The sequence below is a fragment of the Melospiza melodia genome, unplaced genomic scaffold (assembly GCF_035770615.1).
Source record: "Melospiza melodia melodia isolate bMelMel2 unplaced genomic scaffold, bMelMel2.pri scaffold_44, whole genome shotgun sequence".
NCBI classification, from domain to species: domain Eukaryota; kingdom Metazoa; phylum Chordata; class Aves; order Passeriformes; family Passerellidae; genus Melospiza; species Melospiza melodia.
The window spans coordinates 2,629,090-2,645,573 of record NW_026948761.1 but is presented as its reverse complement, the minus strand read 5'-3'; positions in this window follow the sequence as shown (position 1 = coordinate 2,645,573).

Below are 16,484 nucleotides of genomic sequence, written 5' to 3'. Positions count from 1 at the left end.
ACAGGGGTTTTCAGGTGAAGGGAGAGATGAGAATGTTGACTCCATGTTAAGAAGGCATCATTTATTATTTTATGATATATATATTACATTATAACTATACGAAAATGGAAAAGAAGGTAAGGTTTCCTCTCATAAGCTAGCTAAGCTAAGAATAGAAAAGAATGATAACAAAAGGCAGCTCTCTGGGACTCTGTCCGAGATAGCTCGGTCCTTGATTGGCCATTCATTATAAACATCCAAGATGGGCCAATCACAGGTGGACCTGTTGCATTCCACAGCAGCAGATAATAATTGTTTACATTTTGTTGCTGAAACTGCAGCTTCTCAGGAGGAAAAATCCTAAGAAAGGATTTTTCATAAAAGATGTCTGCAACATGTCGCCTTCTTTTATTTAGTTAAATTAAAAGAAAAATGCTTGTAATTTTCTCTGCTGGGCACATGCAGAGAAAAGGACCAACACTTGACAGGTTATCTGTTGCCAATCAAACATCACTCAAGTGCTCCTGTGGAATGAACAGGGAATTTCTTCACCTGTAGAACATAAAATTCTATCATATCACTAAAACAATTTTACAATATAAGATAAAGCAAAAACAATGCAAAGAAAATTCAAGTTCAAGGAGCTGAGTTTCAGGAAAAGTCCATGGACTGAAGATATTCCTCTTTGCCATCCCTTTTGGTCCTGAAACAGGCTTGCTACAGAAAAATCCATCAATAGTTATCAAAAGTCCATTGACAGTCATCAAACAAAATGCTTTTGAGCTGCTGCCAGCTCTTTCAACCCTTTTCTTTTTTTTTTTTTTTTTTTTTTTTTTTCTTTTTGTCTTAGTCTGAAAGAGCAGCAGCAGCAGAGCAGCCAGAGAGGCCTTGGGGTACCCTGGCCCATGTGGACGGACAAGGAACCCCAGGCCTGGCCCACAAAGCGGTGGCCCAGGACCAGAAGGGGGAAGCAAAACCCCCAACCCCATCAGGAGGCCGGGAGATGGCCCTGGCCCAGGGACCCGAGCCCAACAGCCCAGGCCCAGCCCACGAGGCAGGCTCGGCCTTGCCACAGGCCTGCACCCTGCTGCCAGTACAAAGGCTGAATGGGCCAAACACTTCTTTTCCCCAAAATCACCAAGGCACACCGGCAGTGGGGGAATTGAAGATGCCCCAAAGATCTCCATCTCAGGTCTGGGAATGTTTCTTCGTCACAATTATTCTTTTTTGCTTTTCTGCAGTAATATTGTCATCATCTATTCCTTCCAGACAATCTTTTCCTACTTTTTGGGGAATTCCTTTTGCTGCCCTGCCAGATCAGCCTAATTTCCAGGGCTCCTTCCCAAAGTGAGGTGCAGCCCATGGCCTCCACTCTCCAGCTGGAACAGAAGGAAGCACAGAGTTTACTGATGTGGGAGAAGAGCTTCTCTTTCCTGCCTGCTTTTCCCTCTGGGACAGGTTGGTGTGTGCTCATTTGATAAAGGCAGGTTTAAACTCTGAAGCAGCTGTGTTTCAAACTGCTCCCTTCTCCAGCTCTTCTGTGGGTATCCTTGGACAAAAGGCCTCTTGGTGGGAGCTCCCAGTGAAAGGTTAAGGAAGGAGGTTGATACTTCAGGGTTGTGAATGCTGAAAGCAGCTGGTTTCTGGAGGTGTCCAGAACTGGGAGTGGCTCCATTTCTCACCTGCCTGCAGAAAAGGAAGTTGCAAAGTGGGAATTTCATTTGTGGAGATGGCCACCAGGGGTGTTTGCCAAGAGATGGGCTGGCAGAGAGGCAGGTCTCATGCTACACTGACCGTGTGTTTGTCTTGATGGTGGAGAGGGTCAGAGTTGCAGACACACCAGCTGAAGGAACAGTGTGATTTCCTGTAATGCAGAAGTGCAAAAAAGAGTCAGGAAAGGATAAGCTAAGCAATGCACCTCAGCATTATTACAAAAGGGTGCCTCTGGTGATTCAGGAAGATCCATCACCAGGTACCCCAATGGTTTCCCCTTCATCCAGAGCTGCACATCAGCTGGGGGAAGCTGTCCCAGGCAAGCCCTGCAGAGCCACGGCTGGGAACCGGGAAATCCTGCGGTGCCTCCACCTTTGGCGGCCACGAGGCTCCTGAGAGCGCTGTGAGAGTAGCCCGGCTCCGACAGTGCTGGACGAGCAATGTGCCAGAGCTTCTGCTGGGGGCACAGCTGGTGTCATTCTCCTCTTGGTTTTCTTCCTGAGCCTGGCCAGGGCTCAAGTAGGAACCAAGGCCAGGTGTGGCCTTGTCAATTTTCCTCATGCAGAAAGGTGAAGACGTGTTTCACCAGTGAATGGATGCAACAATCCTTTTGATAATAACACTTGTTTAAGGAGCAGATACATAGAACATTGGGTTGGGAAGGTCATCTAGAGCGCAGCTTTGGCTCAGGTTCTGTTGTTTAGGCTTCAGTCAGGATCTGTTGTTCAGGCCTTAGTTCTTCAGTATTTTGTGGTGCAAATCGCACCTGTGCAGAGCTGGAAACAAACAAGTCTGTCTTTAGCACATTTGAGACAGGGAACAGCATTAGCCCTGCAAGGCCAGGCTGGCGCCAAGAGCAGAAGGCCAGCCCGCTGCTTTTGCCCACAGGCAGCCCTGCAGAGCAAGCAGCCCCTCCTGCCCAGGGGCTGAGGTGCCCGAAGCTGCCTCCCCGCTGTGCAGCTCTGCAGAGCCCGCGGGGCGCAGGGTCCTGGGCAGCCAGGGCAGCCCGGCTGCCTTGGGGCACAAGGAGTGGCCCAGAGAGAAGCTGCTGCCCTTTGCTTTGGAACTGTTCCTCAGAGTCTTGTCAATAATCCACAGTGTCTGATGTGTTTTCCTTTCCTCTCCCAAATTTAACACAGTTTTTTGAGAAAACTGACTGATGTAGCTGCTGGTGGTGGTGGTGCTTTTGTCTGCAGGTGAGGGCAGGTGATTTGGACCAAGGACGGAGTCCGTTGTTTACACCCCAGCTTTGCCAAGTCAAGAAAACCATTCACAATTGGGCTACCACTGCTGAGCTGTTTTCCTAGGTTTTGGAAAGCTACCACCATAAGAAACCCAACAGATTTTCCTCCAGGAGGACACCAGCAGTAGCATGATGCCAATGTTTTCCACCCCTTTTCTGTATCTTTTAAGAGTTCCGCAGTGACCAGCAGGAATGAAATGACCTGTGATAATGTGGTTTGAGAGCTCTCTGTTGTTCGTTGCCACATGAGTGTTCATGACAAGCTGGACACCCCACTCGTGGCTCTGTTGAGTTAAATTGATCCCAATTGTGTGCAAACAGCAGCCCTGAGATGCTGAGAAGAGCAAGCACAGTGGGTGGGTGTGCATGCACGCACCCAGGGGCTGCCTGCTCTGTGGGCAGATGTTGTAAATCTTCACTCTCCCAAGCTGAAAGACTGTTTCAAATATATATCTTAAATGAAAATATATATCAAAAAATAAAATTGTCCAAAAATACATGTGCATTAAATTTCATGCATATTATATAGTATATATTTGATTAATATAATAATAACATAACATAATATAATGTAATATAATATAATATATACATAAGATCATTTTTGAAGCCATTGCTTGTGGGGAATATTAGATGATCTCTTAGTGTTTGTACATTTTAGTTTCTGCTACTGCTGATCCTAGCAGCAACTCCCTGTCAGTTCTTCCAGGTCACTTCACACAAAGGGATTCCATCATTTCAGTGCCTGTGAGAGCTTGGTACTGAAATGCCAAGTTGATTCCCAACTCTCCAGCCTCCCTCTGGATTTTGGGGCATCTCAGCACTTGTGTCCATGGTCCTTCCTTCATCCCCAGCCTGCAGCAGTCACAGTCGCTGCTGCCTCCCTCTTGCTGCAGCTCATTTGCCAAAGTGCTGCCAAAGGCAGCAGAGCTGGCTCAGGATCCCTGCTGGCTTCTGGTCTCTGGGATGAGCTTCAGGGGGACACTTGGAGCACTTTCCTAAAGAGCTGCCCGTGGGATGAGGGATTTGTCCTCCCTGGGTTGCTCCTGCTTGGATTCTGTGCTCATGGAGCCCTGGAGTTTTCTCAGCAGCCTCTGCAGCGAGTTCTGAGCCAACGTGGGGCTCTGCTGCCAGCCCAAATCTGCGCTTCCCCTGCCCAGCCCGAGTGCAGGTGGGGCATGTGCTGGGCACGATCGGAGATTTGCATGGCCAAAATCCTCCAGCATTTACATCTGCCCATGGCTTTGGGTAGCACAAATCTACACTTACTTCAGTTGAAACATTGCATTTCTTGCAGATAGTTACACCTGCACTACTAATGTACAAATACACAAACATTAACTTATGTTTAAAAATGAAATTTATTTTAAATTACAACACCTGTGCTACCAATATAGAAACACAGAAATATCAATTTATGATTAAAACCTGATTTATTCTGAGAATTGTGCTATGTAAATATATAGAGATATCAACTTCAGTAAAAAAAAAATTACTTTGTTGCAACCATCTGCAACAACTCACTGTACAGAAATATTGAAGTTACTGAATTGAATTTTAACAATTAAATTTATTACATATTACTACAACCGTACAGCCCATATACAAATACAGAAACATCAATATCCCTCTCTAAAGAATCTCAGATCCAGAACTTAATAAATAGAATTTTAGAACTATACAACTCCATACATAATAAATAGAAGTAAATACATATATAGGCATAACAATATAGAGATGTAAACATGCATTGCATATTTCATGACATAAACCATGACAATATAATACAAACATAACAAACCTGTCTATAAATACACAAATATCAATGGGCCAATAAAAAAAATCCATACGACCCCGCTATAGAAATGCACAGCTACAGAGCTGTACAAGTGTGTAAACAGATGAATATACACGCATCAATATAACAATATACATCCATAATATCCCTATACAAATATCAGTCAGTGTATGTAAATATCCCTATACTTGTAACTATCCAAATCTAACTACACATCCATAAACAGCGCTAGATCAGGAGGGATTGCAGCCGCCGATGTTCCCAGGCTCTCGCTCGGCTCCTCCTCCCGTGCAGAGCAGCTCTCCTGGGCAGGGACAGCAGATGGGACATCTGGCAAGCACAGGGAACACTGAGTGAGGGTGGGGACGTTTCTCTTGGCAGCAGCTGCACTTCCATCAGGGCAGAGGAAATGTCAGAGCCTCCCCAGGAGGGTCAGAAGGAAAAGCAGCCGAGCGGGCCAGGCTGTGGGGAGCTGTTCACTTCTTTCTAGCATCCCAGTTGCTCTGAGGGAACTCCCTCATGTCAGGTTATTGAACCACCTCTGCACTTATCAAGACTGTGGCCCCCAAATCAATCAGCATTTATGTCTGCAGCTGCTTGCACCAATGACAGGGAATGTCCTCTAACAGTGCTGGGGCACAAAGTTACCTTGCACAGGTCATCTGACAGGGCCTTGTTCTTTCTGTGCTTCTTGTGTTTCTCTTTACCTTCAACTTGGAATTGTTACAGCATTTCTTTTTCTTTCCCCTTGATCAGTGCTGAAATGCATGTTTCTCTTCCAAGTTTCAGTTTGTTCAGTGATCCTGTCAAGCCTTTTCTCAGAAGATTTTACCATGGAATTTAGTATTAATTTCACCAATTTTGGTGATTTTCTGTGAGATTTATGCAAGTGTCCTGTTCATTTGACACCATTTAGGAAGGTACAAAAGAGAAAAAGGATGTTCTGTGTGTCAGTTCACTAGTGGAATATTCATGCATAGAGAGAGTGATTAGCTGAATTTTACATCTACTCCTACCCTGAAAGTGCAACAGGTAATTTGGGGAGAAATTTAAGCCCCATTTCTCCTTCTACCAGCCTGTATTCAAATGTAAAGTAAATAGAGCAGGGTGAGAATGTCAGTGCTCAGTTCCTGAAGTGCCTTATTAAGGTGTTCTTAAAGTAAGGGAGATAAAATCTGGGTGGGCATTCCTAATTTCCAGACACTCATTGTCAATTTCATTGACTCTGAAAACAGCAGAGATGTGCACATCATACCTGATCAATCCATTTGGGGATGTTTTAGGTTCAGATTCTCTGAGGCTTTAGATTTTTAGGTCTCTAGACAATGCTTCCAGCAATCTAAATTGCTTTCAGAAATTAAACTTTTCTCCTTTTTTCCTCAGTCTTTGCACTCATGTGCACCAGAGACCTTCAGTGAATGGATGTATCAGAAATGATACACCTAATTTCTGATGCATCAGTTCCTGTCTAGCAATTTCATTTTATCCTGTTCTGATGTCATGCTAGCCTTATATGTTTTATTCTAAGTGGACTCCTGTTTTCTTGCATGTGGAAGTTTTACAATGCAATGCTCTCATTCACCTGCTTTCATGAAACCCTTCATTAACATTAGCACAAGTAACTGTGTGGTTCCCTTCTGCTTTGTAGAAGATTTGGGAAACTCAAGTCCTGCTCAGCTACAGAAAAACATACATGGTGCTTGGTAATTCCCCTAAGAGCTTAAATTATTGGTAAACAACTGCAGCTTATTCATTTCACAGAAATTGTGAGAAAAGGCATTGCAAATATTGAGGAATGTAGTGCAATATTGATGGGCATCCCTCAGTTATCCAGACAGACTGATGTCACTGGCAAAATTCCCTCTTTTCCAAAGGTTTTCATTTGCTTTGGCTGTACTTCGTATGGCTGCAGGTCACATTTCCCTTGATTTAAGGAAGTATCTTGGCAGGTATTCTTGGTGATATATCCTGCTAATTCTGCCCTTGGAGGAATTACTCAGTTCTGCAGTGCTTATTACACACTCTGTTCTAAAAGACTTTTATGCTATTTTCCCTCTCTTTGTGTTTTCACACTTGTTCAACAAGGTTTTCTTTCTAAGAATATTAATCACAATATCCCAAAGGATTAAAAAATGCTTAGGTATTTTTTCCCTAAGTATCTACTAAAGAAAAATAATAATAATAAAAAACCCTATATCCATGCTGGATGTAAAATACAAACAGAAATAAACTTGAGAGTTCTCCCAAAAACCCTTAAGAAAAAAACACCATGTATTCTACAAAACCCAGAGTATTCATCTACAGTATACAAAAATGGGCATGTTCTAGAAGAGAAAATTTGTGCAACAGTTCTGCACAGAATTCTGTGCTTTCAAGCTTTTTGCCCTTCAGGGGCAGTGCCATTCTCTGAACTGTAATGCTCCGAGCATGTTCTGCTCACCATGGCAGCTTTCTGCTCTGCCCTGGTACAGATCATCCTCCCAGCAAAGGGGGAGTGCAGCCACCACAACTCGCAGCACCTTCCCACACAGCAAGAACCTGAAGGAGAGAAATGGCTTTCACCAGCTGCTGCGGGATCTAATAGTGCCACCTCTCAGCTGCTGAAAGCCTGAATTTCTGTGTTGCACTGTGTTAGTTCATTGAGCCAAATGTTCTGTTATGTAGCGGTATGTTCAAGTGTTCCCCCAGATATTACAGTTAGCTTCTCCCCTGTGTTGTGCCCTCCTACCCAAGTGTCCCTCAAGGAATCCCCTCCCTCCTCACCAGATTTTTTCCTGTCTGTCAAGACAACCCGGCCTCTTTGCCCCATCCATCAGCCCAAACCCTACCCTTTGTTCCAGAAAGTTCCCTGTCCCTCACCCCAAGATCCAATCCCTATCCCAACGCACTCTCCTTCCCCTTGTTCTGATTTGTTGTAGCCCTCAAAACCACACCCCAAGCGTCATTTATTGGTTACTATATGGTGTCCACCCCCTGTTTTGAAAGATTTTAAAAACTTGTGCACAGAGGTGCTGGGAGGTTCTTTCAACATTTGTTCCCTTTGGGAATTCTGTCCTGTGAACCTTTGCCCCGCCTCTCCTGAGGAATTTGCTGCACTTTACACCGCAGAAGGGCCTCCTGTGCTTCCTCCACTCCGTCCTCCAGCGGTCTCTCCTGCTGGGCATTTGGCCTAGAGGTTCTGGCTCAGGCAAACCCTAACCTAGCCAGTTCCCCACTCGTGCCATTGTCCCTGGAGCATCACAGAGCTAGCCAGGGCTGCAGAGGGCAGTGACAGTGACCCATGCCCTGGCATGTCACAGCCCCCAGAGCCACACCTGCCAGGCCACAAGCCCCAGCCCTGGTCCCCACTGCCGGCCTCAGGGGCTCCTGGGCATCCTCACCCTGAGTGCAAAGGCAGCCTCAGGAGCCCCCCAGGGTGCTCTGGATCCAGGCTGCAGACACCCTAAAGCCAGCACTGAAAGGGACATGGATGGGGACTGCAGCTGGATCTTGCAGTGCTCACCACTCCTGACTGCTCTCTAAGTGAACCCAAACCTCATTGGCAACACCTTGAGCACATTGACCCTGGTCGCCCCTCCTGGAACGTGGTGTTCTCACATCATACACCAGCCCTTTGCAGGGAGTGACCAGCTCCCAGCTGCTCTGCTACTCTGGTCTTACTTTCTCTTTGCCAGCAATGAACTTAACAGATACACTCCTGAGAAACCTCGCACAACATTTGCTTCTCAGGAGCTCTTTGGCAAAAAAACTCCACTAATCCCTAGTTTTTGCACAGAGAAGGTGGTCCTGACAAAGCATAAGGCACAGGCATGGCTCTGGCATATGAATTCCTGAGCCACATGATTCCACCTATTGTTGTTCCTAGCTACTTTGCTGATATTTTAGAGCCAGTTGTGGACAGGGGCTGCTGCTGACAGGGTAGGAAAATTTGGGGAAAAAGAGGTGCAGGAGACAACAACAACAACAAAAAAAAAAAAAAAAAAAAAAAAACAACAACAAAAAAAAAAAAAAAAACCCAAGAGGGAAAACCCTTAGAAATACAGAGCACAACAGAAGTCCTTGGAGATGGTTCAATAGAAAATGCCACCAGCAGTGAGCAGAGCCCGAGGTTGCTCACTGTCACCCCAGGGGCTCCTCAGTCCCTGGCTGGTTTGTGTCTGATGCAGCCCTGCCTGGAAAGGGCTTCAGGCTCTGGTGTTCCCAGCTTGCTCCAGGCTACATTCTTAGCAGCACTGAAAGAAGAGGTGAAACAAAGAGCCATTTTCTGTCCTGCCTGCAAACACTTCTCCTTCAGTTCCACTGCCAGAGATCATCCCTCTGTCAGCTTGGCACTGTGCCTGCTACATCCTTGTCCCTGTCCCTTGCATCAGCTCCTGCACATCATCAGCACTCGCTGCCCCACATCATGAACAGAGAGAGCTGTGTCAGAAGAGCAAGGATGGAATTTTCTTGGCCTTTCTAACAGACATAAGAAGCATGAGTCCAAATAACTTTGTTGTTTGTTCTGCCCTCCTTTTTTATAACTCTTTTCTGCTTTAATGTAAAAGCCTCTTTTCCTGCATGGATGGAATGATCTGGAATTGGCAGTTGCCTCAGGCTGTCAGACACCATGGGAGTTTTGTCTTGTCTCTGATGAGGATTTGGTGAATTTTCCATTGGTCCCTTGGTGGTATCACCATGGGCTGAGCTCAGCGGCCAACTCTGCTGTCCCCAGGGGATGCATTGGAACGCCAAGCCCCTCAGGGCTGGGATTCGGGGTTGGGTGTTTTATGTTTTGCCCAATTACCCCATCATAAAAAAACCAAACAATATTTAAGGTAGCAGCAATTTTAATTGAATAGTTTAGAAAATATATAAATAAGGGATAGTTTGGTTACAATAATAGCGCATAAGCAAAAGATATTGCGGGGTACGAAGGGCAGAGTTCAATGACCCTTGCCACTTCACATACAAGCTTGCCAAGTGAAAATCACCCCTTATATGCCATATGTCAATACCATCTCCTCCTATTTTCGGTTCGTCACTTTTCTGTCTCTGCCCTCCTTACCACCTTTACCACGCATGCGCCATCACTCGGTTTGGTGGTCGCACAAGTCTTTGGTGGTCGTCACTGATGAAGGCCCTGTAGTCTTCTTCGTTGTCCTTCAATTCACCTTTGGGTTACACATGTGCACCAAGCCAGTATAATGTAAGCCAAAACTAACGTATCACTGCATCTACATATCAAGGCAATAAATCCCTTATAATTAGCATTTGTGGGACCGAACCAGGTTCTTGGTCATTTTTAGTAACTATATCTTCAGCTTCTTTCCTGTGGTGCTTGATGAACATCTGCTGGGAAGGGGGGGGGGGGGGTGGGGTGGAGCCCCTCCTCTCCCTCTCCTCTTTGGCATTACTATTTTTAACTTATTTTATTATTTCCAGATATTAGTTACTGTACCAATATTGATTACTGTTTCAATTTTTATCAGCATGAATCATACCTATTTACCACAGGTGAGCTTGGAGCGCCTGGAGCCTGGGCCCATGAGGAGCTGCTGCTGGCACGGGCTGTGCTCACCCCGCTGTGCCGAGCAGCCGCGACCGTGGAGACACAGGCAGGAGCTGTGGCCGAGGGCGGCAGGCGGCCCGGGCCAGCTCTCAGCTGCAAGGACACCGGCAGCCTGTGCCCTGAGGCCGTGGCGGGCGGTTTGCGGGCAGGGCTTTTCCGAGCCGGCCGCAATGTGCTGCCTCCGGTGTGGGCCCGGCTGCAGCAGAGGCAGGCGGGAGCGCGGCAGGGCCGGCAGCGGCGGGCAGAGGCCGCAGAGAGCAGCAGCCTGGCCCGGACCGCTGCGGAGCGGCAGGGTGTTGCCAGCCAGCCCTCGGCTGTGTTTGTGCGCACAGGGCAGGAGCAGAGGCCGGAGCAGAGGCAGGAGCCGCGGCAGGAGCCGGCCATAGCGGCAGCTTGCCGTGCCCAGGGCCGCAGCCGCAGCTCTCTCCTGCCGGCCACAGCAGCAGCCGCTCGCCTCTGAGGCTCCGGCGCTACCCGAAGACGAGGGGCCCGGCCCCCAGCACGCCCTGGAGCCCCGCAGCGAGAGGAGCCTCTGGCGCCGCAAAGGGCAGCGCAGAGGGCGCAGGGTGAGGAGGAGGACATGAGGCTCGCTCTGGGCCGCGCTGGGGCAGTTCTGCCCTGTCAGCCTTTGCCTTGAGCCCTTTGCTTCTTTGTCATGAGCCCTGATCCCCGTCCTTGGCCAAGGGCCCCCACAGCCCTTTCCAGGGCTGCAGGAAAAGCTGCCTCAGTCACAGAATCACAGAATCACTGGCTTGGAAGACAGACATTTTCAAGATCATAGAGTCCAACCCATGACCTAACACCTCAACTGAAGCACGGGACCGAGTGCCACATCCAGTCGTGTTTTAAAGGCTTGCAGGGATGGTGAGTCCACCAGCTCCCTGGAGGGGTCTGTCCCAGGAAGAACCAGGATAACACTGGGGCCTTCTACCCCTTGGCGCTTGGAGCTCTGGAAGTTTGTCTTTCTGCTTAGGCAAAGGCCATGGAAAAGGACTGGGAAAAGTAGTCACAAATCGAGTAGCCTACAGAGCTCTAAATTGATGTGCAAGGAATAGAGAAAAGATAGAAAAGAAAAAAGGCCAAACCCAAATGGCATCAGCAAAGTCTTGTGCATGAACACATAGCTGCAGAGGATCTTCTCAGCCCTATTTCTTTGTATTTCTGGGAACCAGAGAAATCCTCCTTGAGCCTCTGGGGAGATAGGTTTGGGAGGTAAAAGTTAATTTCTTTTTTCTCCTTGGGGCAGCTCCTATTGCTAGCATCAGCTGAGCCTCTCTCCAGCCTGATGCCTGTTCTGGTTGTTGCAGCAAAACAACTGATGGCAGACAGAAGACACTGGCGCTTGCAGAGATGTGACTTTTTCCAGTGCCAGCTGTGAGTGGGAGTCAGAAGAAAAACTCGTGAAAGCACAACTCCATTGGAAGATTGCCTTCCTTTTCATTCCGATGCTCTAGATCCACTTCTGAATTGTCAGTTGTTCGTTAAGGATGGGAAGTTCTCTTTCATTATTTTTTTCATGTGGTTTGGAAGTGGAGGAAGCTCTCGTTCATTCACAAACTCCAGACCAAAGTGCCTTTGGAAGATGCCCCTCGTGGCAGTTTTTGCCCAGCCATGGTACTTGTGGATATAAGAAAGCAAGGGCAATGGTATTTGCAGCCAAAACCCAGCAAAGCTTGGCTCAGCCAAAACATCCTGGGGAGACAGAGGCCTCCAGCTGTTCCTAGAAATCAGCAGAGTTCCAGCAAATGGTTGTGTAGCACTAAGTGCAATCTCTTTGCCTGGATCAGAGCCTTGCTCAGCTGAAGAAGCAGAAAGATCAGCAAGGAGCTCCCAAAGGCCCCTCACATCATTTTGATTTTGCTCATCTTGTGTAAGTTCGCAACTAAACGTGCATTTGCATTTGAGCTAATGAGAGAAAAAAAAAAGTGAAAAGAGGCTTTATGGCATATGGCAGGGCCATGACATTGCACAAGAGGAATCACTGGTGTGCATTTCATTGGACCTCTCTCAATCCTATAAAAGTATTGTAGCCCTGACTTGAAATAGGCTGGTATGAACCAACTTGGAGAGACAGAGACTAAAATGGCTTATGGGGTTTTTTTTTAAAAGTGAGAAAAACTACCCAAAGGGTGTTGTTTTGTGACATTTTAAAATATACTACCTCAAAACTACAAACTGCAATAAATTAAGAATTTAAAAAGGTGTGTTTTGGTATATGAATAATAAAAACTACAAAAAATGTGCAGATATGAATGCATGTTTTCATAAAAATCATGAAATTCTAGACAAAAAAATACATGCCCTGAAATACAATACAAAGGCAGATAGAACTGTACTTGAATGATCTCTTTTTAGATTGCTGGAGTTCTTTCCTTGTGAAGAGGAGCTAGGGTATTGCTGAAGAAAAGTGGCACAAGAAGGATGGGGCAGCGTGCCGTGCTCCGTGCAGAGGCTGCCAGGGGCTGCCCGAAGAGCGCCCTGCTGCAGCCAGAGCCCTCCTGTCCTGGGGCCCGGGAGCAAAGGGCCAGGGCAGGCGCCTCCTCCTCCTCGTCCTGACCCTGCCACCACTCCCTGCTGCTGCTGCTGAGGGAAAGAGAAGACTCTCCTAAGGCCCCATGAACGAATGCACTTACACAGCCCTGGGGATGCCAGTGAAGGAAACCATGTGTCATGTAATGCATATGTGACCAGAGTCACCAAACACCACCTAAACATGGAATTGTTGCACCTCTCTAGGACAGGCAGAAATTTAAAGAATTAACTGGAGACTTCAGGGCACAAGAGGCCAGAGGAGGGAAACAACTCTGAAGGGAAAAACCATCATATCTGGAGGGGAAAACATCTCCGCCTGCTCAGAATCGGTTGAGGGAACATGTCTCTAATCCTCTCCAGAAAGGGATGCTTTAGGTGAGCTTTGCACCTCCAACTGCCTTGGACCAGAGCCAGGAAGATTCAATTATGTAAATGTTACATAGATAGATAGATAGATAGATAGATAGATAGATAGATAGATAGATAGATAGATAGATAGATTTCATTACTGAAATTTCTCTTTACTGTCCTCTCTGTTGCTACAGATATCAGAACTTGGTAGCCAGTGCCACACTCAACTACAATCCTGAGATTGCTCTCCTGTTGCTTCAAAAAAGCACACTTTTGGGGAATGTGGAGCATGTAGGTCCTTACAGAAAGGGATCAGACCCAGAGCATTGCACTGGGAACTGCACTCTTTGTGCATCTGTGCTCAGGCAAGTTCTTCTCTTGGACTCGACCACACTGGTGGAGCTAAACTGGCTGGAATCAGAAATGCAGCCCAGCCCCTTCCAGCTCCTGTGACCTCTGAGGAGCAGCTGGAATGCAAGGGCATTGACCTCCTGCTGAATTCTCAAACACAACACACACTGATTCCCTGGGCTGCAAAAAGGCATGAGCACTACTAAGCTCAAAGTGATCTGTAAGGCCATACTGGCTGGCCTGGAACCACAACAGCTCCTTCTGCACCAAGGTCCCTGCACAGAATAATGTGTTCTCATGCAAAACTACTGCATTCTCCAGAAGTGATACCTTGGAAATTAAAATTCTAGCAGACGCAGTCCCTGTGCTATAAAAGGGCAGAATATAATGATGAAAAGAACCTTAGCTGGGAGAAAAAGAAAATGAATAAGCCTCTTGTGGCTCAAATACTTGGATGCACTGATGAGATGCTGACGGTCCCTCACAAAGCTCCTGTTGTCCAAGCTGAAGCTTCCTCAGCATCTCACTGGCCTTGTGCTGCACCCCTTGCCCAGCTCCCCTGTCCTTCTGTGCACACACTGCAGCCCCTCCATGACTTTCTGCTTCCCAGGGCCCACAGCTGCACACAGCACTCCAGCTGTGGCCGCAGCGCTGCCCAGCACAGGGCCACGCTCCCTGCTCTGCTCCTGCTGCCCCACTGCTGCTGGCACAGCCACCGTGCCCTTGGCCTTCTTGGCCCCCTGGCCCCACGCTGCCTCATCTTCAGCTGCTCACGGCCGCCAGCCCTGCGTCCTTTGGGCCCACGCAGCTCCCCAGCCACAAAGGTGCCCATTGCGCTTCAGACACTGCAGGCATCATTGCAAGATGACCTTCCTGTTCGGAGCAAAACAAGACAGCAGTCAAGGACTTGCAGCTTCACCCCCACTCACAGTTCCAAGGCACTTGCCAAAGTTGAAGACTTCACCACTAAACGGATCAGCAGAAACTATCCCCTTCTGCTGTTTGCAGCTTCTCAAAAGCCAAAAGGCAATTGGGTCATCAGTGACTCTACAAGTGAAGAACGACTCAAGAAAACTGCAGAACACTTCCACAAGCCAAAAACACCTTTCCAAAAAGGGAAAAGAAACAAACAAAGACTTTTGACTGCCAGTACTACTATGTGTGCCCTTGGCCATAACACTGCAGAAGCCCCGAGCTGGACCTTCCCTGAACCAAGCAGCCAGAAGCTCAGCCGGAGCCCCCAGCTCTGCACTGCCCCAACAGGACAGGTCAAAGGCCAATTTCTAGCTGTCACTGCCTGCAGGAAATAGCTACGTCCTGCAGAACTCCAGCACTCAGCATCCTCGGCCAGACACAGCAAGTGCTGACTGCTCAGAAACTTGCACCTCTGCCGTGCACTAAAGACAACTCCCCCCACAACGGGCACTTACTCTCTTGGAATGATGAGCAGGCCGTAGTGCGACCATGGCTGGACAAAGGCGTTGGTCGTCTTTCTAATTTTCCTCCTCTCTGGCTTCTTCTGCAATAGCAGAGAGAACCAGGGGAAAGACAGCTCTTGCTCTAGTCGCTGGTGGCAAGAGAGAATCATGGGGGGACAGGCCCTTACCTAGCACTTATAACCCCATTTCTCCTCACATCCACAGCCATATCTTTGAAGGAGAATTCATGAACATTGTTAACAGTAGCATTCTATGTCACTCCAATCTCTACTTATGTGCAAAAAGAGTCAAATAGTTGGTTGAAAAGGAAACAGCATATATAGCAAAAAGCGCAGGAACAAGATGGTGAATCATTATCGCACTGCTCTGCAAGTTTGCCTGGTGGTGGCCTGAGTCAGCAGCAGTGGGGCAGCAGGAGCAGGGCACTGAGCAAGGCCTAGGGCTGCTCTGACACTCAGACCTTCCATGCGCCAAGGCAACCTTCTGATGTCACTACGACGAGGTGGCAACCATACTCCGACAAGACAAAGCAAATGCTCTGTGTTGGTCTGTGAATTCCCAGAAAATAGTCTGGGAAGATCTCCTGCGTCACAAAGCAGCACAAATTCTCCTTGTGGGCCAAATCCTGTTGTTCACGGGATCCAAAAGGAACTCCAAGAGCGACCACAGCTGTGGCCGCAGCGCTGCCCAGCACAGGGCCACGCTCACTGCCCTGCTCCTGCTGCCCCACTGCTGCTGACTCAGGCCACCATGCCCTTGGCCTTCTTGGCCACCTGGCCACACACTGCCTCATCTTCAGCAGCTCAAGGCCACCACCCCTGGCTCCTTTTGGCCCACGCAGCTCTTCAGGCACAAAGTTGCCTGTTTGATTTCAAATACAGCATCCACCATTTCAAGATGGCCTTCTTGTTCCACAACTGCATCTTCTAAGGTGATGGCATTAAATTTACAGGAATAGAATTCTCAGTCTCTCTGACTAAATTTTACTGGGCTGATTCTACTCTCTAGGATGTTACTCTTAGTTCAGTGTTCCCCTCTGGCTGCTGTCAGCAAGTGACATTTTCTCTGCAAAACTGAATTTGTACTTCTTGAGGGCTCTGAGATGGAAATTAGGAACTCTTCACTTATGCCTATCTTAGCTCTGTTGAAGGCATCAAAATGAATTTTCTTTCGGTCTCCCTAGCCGGCCCTCTACTGCTACTGGCCAAGCTGACAGCTGGCTCTACAATTCTTAAACACCAGGAACATGAAATGTCCCTTTCTCACTCACCTCAGGATTAGCACCGCTGAATACACGCTTGAGGTTACCTGTAGTGGGCAGGGGAAATCAATCAGATGCTGTGAGAAAACTGCCTGGGCTGCTGAATCCCACAGAACAAGTCAACCCAAACAGAGATGATTTCCTGTCCCTCCAGGAGACACATTTCATTCACACAGCCAGCAAGGGGTCAGGACAATATTCTTGGTTGTGCCTACACTTTGGCCTGTTTTGCCAGTAAATGACTACAACCATGATGAAGAAAATGC